The sequence below is a fragment of the Gopherus evgoodei genome, chromosome 7 (assembly GCF_007399415.2).
Source record: "Gopherus evgoodei ecotype Sinaloan lineage chromosome 7, rGopEvg1_v1.p, whole genome shotgun sequence".
NCBI classification, from domain to species: domain Eukaryota; kingdom Metazoa; phylum Chordata; order Testudines; family Testudinidae; genus Gopherus; species Gopherus evgoodei.
This window is the reverse complement of record NC_044328.1, coordinates 98,907,121-98,915,727: the sequence shown is the minus strand read 5'-3', so window position 1 is coordinate 98,915,727 and position 8,607 is coordinate 98,907,121. Positions and strand designations below refer to the sequence as shown.

The window sequence follows — 8,607 nt, the reverse complement described above, 5'->3', positions numbered from 1 at the left end:
CATTTTCAAATATATTGATTTCAATTACAACACAGAATACAAAGTGTATTGAAATTACAAAAGTAGAATTATGTACAAAAATAACTGCCCTCAGAAATAAAACAATGTAAAACTTTAGAGCCTACAAGTCCACTCAGTCCTTCAGCTAAGCAAAGGTGATGATGCTGCTGGTTACAAAATGTAGAAAAACATTTTAAAATCTTTAATAAATTTTAGGGTGTCAAGCAATTAATCACTATTAATAGTGCAATTAATTGCACTGTTAACAATAAAATATAATTTTAAATATTTTTGGATGTTTACTACATATTCAAATATATTAATTTCAATTACAACACAATACAAAGTGTACAGTGTTCTCTTTATATTTTTTTATTACAAATATGTACACTGTAAAAAACAAAACAAAAATTGTTTTTCAATTCACCCCATACACAATGTAAAACTTTAGAGCCCCCAAGTCCACTCAGTCCTACTTCTTGGTCAGCCAGTCACTCAGACACAAGGTTGGTTACATTTTGCAGGAGATAATGATGCCTGCTTCTTGTTTACAATGTTACCTGAAAGTGGCAACAGGTGCTCGCATGGCCCTATTGTAGCCAGCGTCGCAAGATAGTTATGTGCCAGGTGTGCTAAAGATTCATTTGTCCCTTCATGTTTCAATCACCATTCCACAGAACATGCTTCTATACTGATGATGGGTTCTGCTTGATAACAATCCAAAGCAGTGCAGACTGATGCATATTCATTTTCATCATCTGAGTCAGATGCCACCAACAGAAGGTTGACTTTCTTTTTTGGTGGTTTGTGTTCTGTAGTTTCCACATCAGAGTGTTGCTCTTTTAAGACTTCTAGAAGCATGCTCCACACCTTGTCCCTCTCAGATTTTGGAAGGCACTTCAGAGTCTTAAACCTTGGGTCGAGTGCTGTAGCTATTTTTAGAAATCTCACATGGTACCTTCTTTGCATTTTGTCAAATCTGCTGTGAAAGTGTTCTTAAAACAAACATGATGGGTCATCATCCGAGACTGCTATAACATGAAATATATGCAGTATGTGGGTAATGGGTGTATCTGGCATACCTTGCAATGCACAGTACAACAGTGCCATGTGAATGCCTGTTCTCACTTTCAGGTGACATTGTAAACAAGGAGCAGGCAGCCTTATCTCCTGTCAATGTAAACAAACTTGTTTGTCTTAGCGACTGGCTGAACGAGAAGTAGGACTGAGTGGACTTGTAGGCTGTACAGTTTTACAGTGTTTTGTTTTTGAGTGCTATTATGTCACTAGAAAAAATAAATCTCCATTTGTAAATTACACTTTTATCATAAAGAGATTGCACTTCAGTACTTAATATTTTTCAATTCACCTCATACATTTATTTTATCATTTTTACAGTGCAAATATTTGTAATAAATAATATAAAGTGAGCACTGTACACTTTATACTTGTGTTGTAACTGAAATCAATATTGAAAAATTAGGAAAACATCCAAAAATATTTCATAAATTTCAGTTGGTATTTTATTTGTTTTAGTTAGTCACATATTAATACTTGAGTACAGTCATTGACTCAGTAAGGTAGCTAGAGATTAATATTGGAATGACCTTCTTGCAGGTGGCTAGAAGGGGATAAGGGGTATCTGCACATTGGAAAACATAATTCTCAATGGGAGTCACTGTATTATGTGGCACTCTGTGCATCTTGCATATCTCCAGTAGTTAATGTAACCTGTGTATTGGAACCTGCATATGTCAGGGGTGGGATGCAAGTCCTGCTTCTCTCCCCACCCCTGGAGCTCCTTGCAGTAGAGGTAGGGGCCCCCTGTACTGCATTAAGGCAATTAATAGTGCCAAAATTATGGCATTTGTATAAACACCCCTCCTCCCCTCCCTCTAAAATGGACTAGGTTTATTTTGAAAGGCAATGCTGCTTTTTTAGTTCATCCCTTTGTGAGACTTGGCAATACTCCACTATCCAGCAAGCTTGTCTCCCCAAAAAAGCCATTGCCTTGCACACCCTTGCCCAGGGCCAGGCTGCCCATCAGGAGGGTCCCTGCAGCTGCTGACACACCCTTCAACCTCCTCCATGTCAGGGCCCTGGGAGGAGAATCAGCACATCAACTGCAGTGCCAGCCTCGGCCCACCCCCTGGCTGAGGCTGGGTAAGGAGTGAGGCGGACGCATCGGAGACCCAGCCACTGCTCACTCGCATGGAGGCCACTTCCTGGTTTGTACCCAGTGCCTCCCTCCCCATTGGCCACACCTGTGATCAACAGGAGACTAATCACACTCTGTTTTAAGGTGCATGCCCAAAGACAGTCATACCAGTGTTTTCTTCCTGCCACTGAAGCGTTTGGTTCGGCTGCTTACGGGCAGCCACTGGCTGGCAGCAGAGCCACAGCAGTTCAGGGGCTGGAGCTGCTCTGTTGGGAGCAGTTCCGCATCTTGCCTGGCAAAGAGCCTGCTGTTACATGGGGTGACCTTGCACAGGGAGCGTCTGGGGTGCAGAGAGGGGCCTATGCCTGTGTGTGCCACCACCAGCTCGTTCCCCCCCCCCTGAAATCTGTGTCCAGTTCCCCACCTGATCATGGAGGAGGCTGCAGGGACCCTGGCTGATTCCCCCTCAGCTTGGGCTTCCTCCAGCAGTGCAGGGAGCCTCACAGCCCCTGCAGCTAGTCCTGCCCAGTCCCCTCCTCACGCTGCTTTTAACCCCTGGGCTCATTACAGCTGCACATATGCACAAAGCCCGTGCCAGTGGAATGCTTTGTACACACACACACCCCAAGTACACATACTGTGCTGCTCCTGGCTGCAGCCAAGCCACTGAACACTGCACCATGGAAAGTCCCCGGCAGCACGAGGCCTGGGCACTATGGAAAGATTGGGGGGGGGGAGGTGTGTGGATCCCTGCCATTGGTAACAGCATGAGGCCTGTCGATCCCACTCGCCCCCCCCCCCCCCCCGGCACAGGATGGGAGGCCAAATGCCACATCAGCATGACATGGGTGAAGCAGGCATCACTGATGCATCAGCATAAGGGTAAGGCCCTGGCACATGAGTTACAACACCGGCATTCCCACAGAGCCAGCTGAGATGTTCCCTTTCCCAGCCCCTATAGCCCCACAGGGCCAGAGGCCATGGTCCACCTCTCCATTTGCAAAGCAGCTTGATTACATCACCCAACAAAAACTTTGGGGGGGGGGGGGGCAGAGGGAATGGACGGATGGCCTGATAGTCCTTGCATCACATAGGGGAGTGGGGGGGGGCAATCAGTGGTGAGGGATTTGGGGAGAGGCTGCTGCCACCAACTCACTGTCACTGGCCACCTCCTCCCCCCCAGCCATATTCCCCAGCTGTTTGTTTAAGAACTGATTAAATCCCTGCCCCATTGATCCCTGCCCCGGGAAGCCAATGGGGGCTGGCTTTAACCTTGCTGTATCTTTGCTGGGGGCAGTGGGATCACATGATATTGATTTGCGCGGGGTGGGTGGGGGGAGTGAATGCTGCACTTTGGCTCTGGCAATGGAGGCCGAATCCATGTGTAACCCTTCTGCCCGTCTGGGTTGGTAGCAACAAGGGCCGGGTTCAGTATCCAGGGATTCCGTTTCAATAACGCAACGCAAAACCGGCTCGAGCCTCCACCCAGTGACCTGGGACACTCACATACCACACACCCCCCCCAGCCACCTCTAAGAGGCAATACCACCCCTCTCGCAAGCACGGCCTCTGAGTGTAGCAAAAGCCTTTTAATCAAGGAGGGAGGGAAACAATGCGGCATTATGTTGGGGAAACACCACAAACAGGATTCATAACAAACCGTGAGCAAAAGACCAACCCCTCAAAGGAAGTTTGGCAGTGTCTTTTTCCCCTCAGGGTCTTAAGTCCAGCAACCCCAACATCACCAAAAGTCCCCAAAGTCTTTGACCCTGGTTAGTGCAGCCCCAGAGTTCAAAAGTTTATCTGCAGAGTTTTACCTCCCAGCCTGGGTTGGGTGGAGGGGGTTCAGCGGTGTTAAAGAGCACCGTACGTGATCCGAGGCTGACTGCCCCACCTTTCCATGGGGTTCTGCTGCAGCCCTCACCATGAGCTGCTCCATCAGCCATTCCATGAGCCACTCCAGTCATCCCACAAACTGCTCCCTTCCACCAGCCACTCAGCAACATAGCTTCAGTCCCCTCCCAGCACTCAGTGATTTCAGCTTGTAGTAGGGGAGCGTCAGTACTGGTGCACCATTGGCCCAATGTGAATCCAGCTCAGCAGCCTGTAACTAGACTTCTAATGGAATTAAAATTAGCTCTGATATTTCACCATAGAGAGAGAAGAGGGGGCAATCAGCATTTCAGGCCCTCAAAAGGGCCCATACTATCAGGTACAAATACCTGCCCCAAGCCTCTCTCAATTCCCTAGGTTTTGGAACCCATGTCCCTTGTCTAGCGAGTGCTACTTAGTTGATGGCGAGTCTCTCTGTCATAAAACAGTTTCATTGTCCTTGATTCACATAATCAGGGTAACAACACTTTATTCTTCCTGCCCCAATAATAGAGAAACTGGGGATTTCACAGCAGCCAAAGTGACCATTTGGGCTGCTGTGTGTTCATGCTATGGGGGGTGTGTGTGTGCTTGTGCAAACAAGATCAGCCTCTGAAGTTCTTTTCCACAATTCACCACCAGATGTCAGGGTAAAGCTCATCCTGACTGCTTACACATGTCTAGCTTGTGCCCAACAAGTTTTGGGGAGAAATCCAGGCTGGTCCCTTCCTGGTGGAAATGGCAGCCAAGCCTTTGGACCTAGTTTATCTACAATGGTAGAAAGGACCATGTAGGTCACGGGGACTGTGAGTGCAAGGGACTGGGGACCACAGGGGTGTGTGTGCAGAGTCCTTATTTATTCCAACACTCATCCCAGATCAGACTCATAAGATGCTTTGTTTGGGGCTGTAAACTCACTCCTGCCCAGCTTCAATAAACCCACCCCAGAGGTGGCTACCAGAGCGAGGGATCCCTGTTATAAACAGCCCTCGCTAACCAGGAGCAGAGATCGCTGAGCTGGAGGGCTGTAACCGACGCAGGAGGTGCTGTGGGCCTGGAGAGAGCTCTGGCTAACAGGAGAAAGAAGGGAGGGGGTTGTCACCTCAGTGGGTCTGACACAGTCCCACCCCCACGCTGGGGCTGCTCTCCAAACCCTGACTCTGTCCCTCATGATACACACACGGTTATTTACACTAGGGCCCTAGGGCAGGCCAGAGTGGTCAGTGTATTAACCCCTGCACAGGCAGGCGACAGCCCCTCGCTTCACATCACCATGCCAGCTACCTTCCTGCGCTGGACTCTTGTGCACCATTGCACTGTGATTGTTCAAACAGTCCCTATGCCCCAGCCCACACGTGACTGCATCTTGGCACAGTGGGTGAAGTCCCTCGCGCAGTGTGCAGCCTACGCCAATGCAGGAGGATCCCCCACCTCATGGAGTGAGCAGTGCCAGCCTCAGTGCCCATCCGTCACACTGCACATGCTAGTTCACGGCTGCTGAGCCAAATAATTCCAGGATCTGGGAAAACCTTTTTCTTTGAAATGACCAACCAGCCTAGGCAAGTCCAGACAGCCCCTTGCATGAAGGGTGTGCAGTTAGGGAACTGCCTCACATGATAACTCTGCCCTGGAAACACATTTATTTGTATTCTGAGAGCGCCTGGGAGCTGAACTGAGCTTGGGGCCCCTGTCAGGCTGGGCGCTGCAGACTCACAGTCCCTGACCTGAAGACCTCACAGCCTAAACAGACACAGGGTGGGAGGGGAAACTGAGGTAGCGAGAGGAAATGACTTGGTCTAGTCATCACACAGCAGGTCAGTGGCAGAGGTAGGCACAGAACCCAGGTGTCCTGAGGCACAGTTACTGCCTCCCCACTCGTTAAAGCCTATTTCTCAGTTGCACTGTCCCTGCAGTTGGGACAGGGAGAAGGTGGCTTTACGGGTTTGCCCACATTTGCCACACTACAATGGCTGAGTCGAAGCGCTTTGGTGTAGACATCTGCTGCGGTGACAGGAGGGTCTCTCCGCTAATCTTCCTCCCAGAGAAGCAGTAGCTACAACCATGTCTTTGTGGGGGTGAGGTCGGCTTAACTACACCGCTCGGGGTGGGTGTGTGGATTTGGGTTGACAACTTTTGAGTGTAGATGGGGCCTTAAACTTTGCCTTCCCTGGCATGAGCTGGAACAGTCTTCCCATGGCCTGCGGGGGGACAAAGTAGCAGGTGCAGTGCACTCCCCTTACACCAGTTCTACACCCCTGGGAAGGCCCCTCCCCCTTTGAGGGGGGAATCCTCAGGAGCCCGTCTACACCCCAGAGCAGTCAAATGGGGTGGGTGACATAACCGAGGATGAGGCCCATCATCATTACCTGATCATATGATCCACAGGACTTTCCACGAGCACCTGTGGCGTCCGGGAGAAGATGACTCCAGGTTTGCCTAAGAGTTAAAGGTGTGTGGTTAGATAGTGTCCCAGCATCCCTGCTGCAGGAGGGGTCATAGGAGGGAAGGATGGCCCGGGGTCTATAGGCCCAGGGGCTATGGCCCCTGCTTGGGCCCAGGGTTAATTCCCTGCCCTGTCACAGACTCCCTGGGTGACACTGGGCAGGTCATGGCCTCTTTGGGCTCCTGTTTTCCCATCCCTAACATGGGGATAATGGCACTGGGGGGACTGGCAGATAGACATCTGAGAGATGTGTGAGGTGCTCAGACACTACTGCGATGGGGGACCAGAAAGCCTGGGAGTTTGAGCAGGAGGTGGGTGGAGACGGATCATGGGCATGAGGAGCCCCCCAGCACGCCAAGCCCCAAAAGCGAGGGGCGGCGCTGGCACAGGGTCGGGAGCAGCGACCTGGGAGGAAGAGGGAACCAACCGTGCCCGGGTGGCCGGCATTGGGCCAGGGTGGGGGGGATCAAGTCTGGGGGTTAATTAGCCCTGCTGGCTCTGCAGAAGAAATGACAAAGCAAACAGAGTCCAGGCTGGTGGCTAGACCCTCACACGCAACCCGAACCCAGCGGGACCAGCTAGTGTCGGTTTTGGGTTGGCCTGGGTACGAGAAATACCCAACGTGCTCAGGATAAGGCTCCGGTTGTCTAGCTTGGCTCATGTCAGGCATTAAAATTAGCCCCGAGCAAACCTCTAATATGAGTAGCAATGTGTGTCTGTGTCTCCCCCTAGTATGAACCTGCCACATGCACCAGCAACATTAACTCTGGCATCTCCTAAACCCTCCAGACAAGGATGACAGGATTAAGGAAACTCCCTGAGCCTCATTTGCATCGGCGATGGGACAGGGAAGCATCCCCCTTAGCATACAGAATGGAGAACAGAGATTCCAAGGCAAGAACCGCACGGAACTCTGGGACCAGTGAAGCAGGGAAGCAGTGCATGATGGGGGATCTCTGCTCCTGATGTTAATGAACCCAGGTCTGCACACACCCAGCTCAGCAGTTATCAAACCAATTCTAGTAATAAATCCTTTCCTGGGATCCAAACTAGCGAAGCTGCCTAATAGCATTGTGAGCTCCCTCCAAGGAACACCACCCTGGCCAGGAATGTGCAGTTCCTATTGTCTAGCCTGAACAAAACAACTTTGGTATGCTCCCCCAAGCCAAGGTTTACCCACCAACAGCTCTAGTGTTCTCCCTTGAACCACTGTTCTTTCCCTACAAAACCCCCTACCCACATCAAGTAAGTGCTCTGATGCCTGGATCCAAAATCTGCATCAGTTCCACTGGGATCTCATCTTCTCCTGACTGGTTGGCCTGGGGGCTCTGCTTGTCTCCAGCACTCCGGGCCCTGAGCAACCACCATCACCTGGGACCCCCGATCGATTCAAGCTTCACGGAGTGATGAGAACCCAGCATGCTCTCTCTCAGTAGCCTTCTGGCCCTGACTTGTGTGATCAGTTATAGTTCTCTACATCTGATGTTTATAATCAAATTTAAGTTAGATTTAATAATATAACTGTTTTGTTTGTTTGGCTTCCCTATGGTTATTATCTGGCAATAAATAACTTTCATGGTTAAGCTGGTTGCTTCTCTCTCTCTCTCCCTCTCCCTCTCCCCCTCCCCCTCGTGGGTGTTTTTTCGCTTCCTCATTCTCTCTGCAGCAATGCCCCTCCTACCAAAGCTAAAGATCCCTGCAGCACCCAAAAATCCTATGGGGTTTGCTCATCAAGTGGGTTACTACCAGAACAATTGTAACGTGAAAGTGGGGATAGGGACCTGCTGAACCTGGGGCATATGAGGGTGCCAGCTTGGAAATGCTGCCTGCTGAGTCCAGGGGCATAGAAGGGGTCAGCTCGGGAGTGCTGATTAACCCGGTCCTCTCAGATGCGCTCTGTTAATGTGTGTGTGTGTTCTTCTGATTCTGGGGCTGGAAGAACCCGGCCCTGGGGAACCTAGGTCCTGCAGGCTAGCTCTATTGAGAGGGAACATGCAGAAGTAGAGCTCCGTATGAGAACATAAGTGACGCAAGCAGTACATTGATAGAATTACAGAACCACCCCCCAGAAGAGTAACCCTGATAAATGAGCGTACCCCCAAAATAATGGGCAAATCTGGTAACACCCTAGTGT

General features: G+C 50.3%; 1 long non-coding RNA gene across 1 annotated transcript; it reads left to right on the top strand.

The window, feature by feature from the left end:
• Nucleotides 1-5,949: 5,949 nt before the first annotated feature.
• LOC115654312 lies at nucleotides 5,950-8,607 on the top strand. Its single transcript, XR_004001161.1, has 3 exons — nucleotides 5,950-5,959; nucleotides 6,328-6,330; nucleotides 8,478-8,607. It is a non-coding gene; the product is annotated as an uncharacterized LOC115654312 (long non-coding RNA).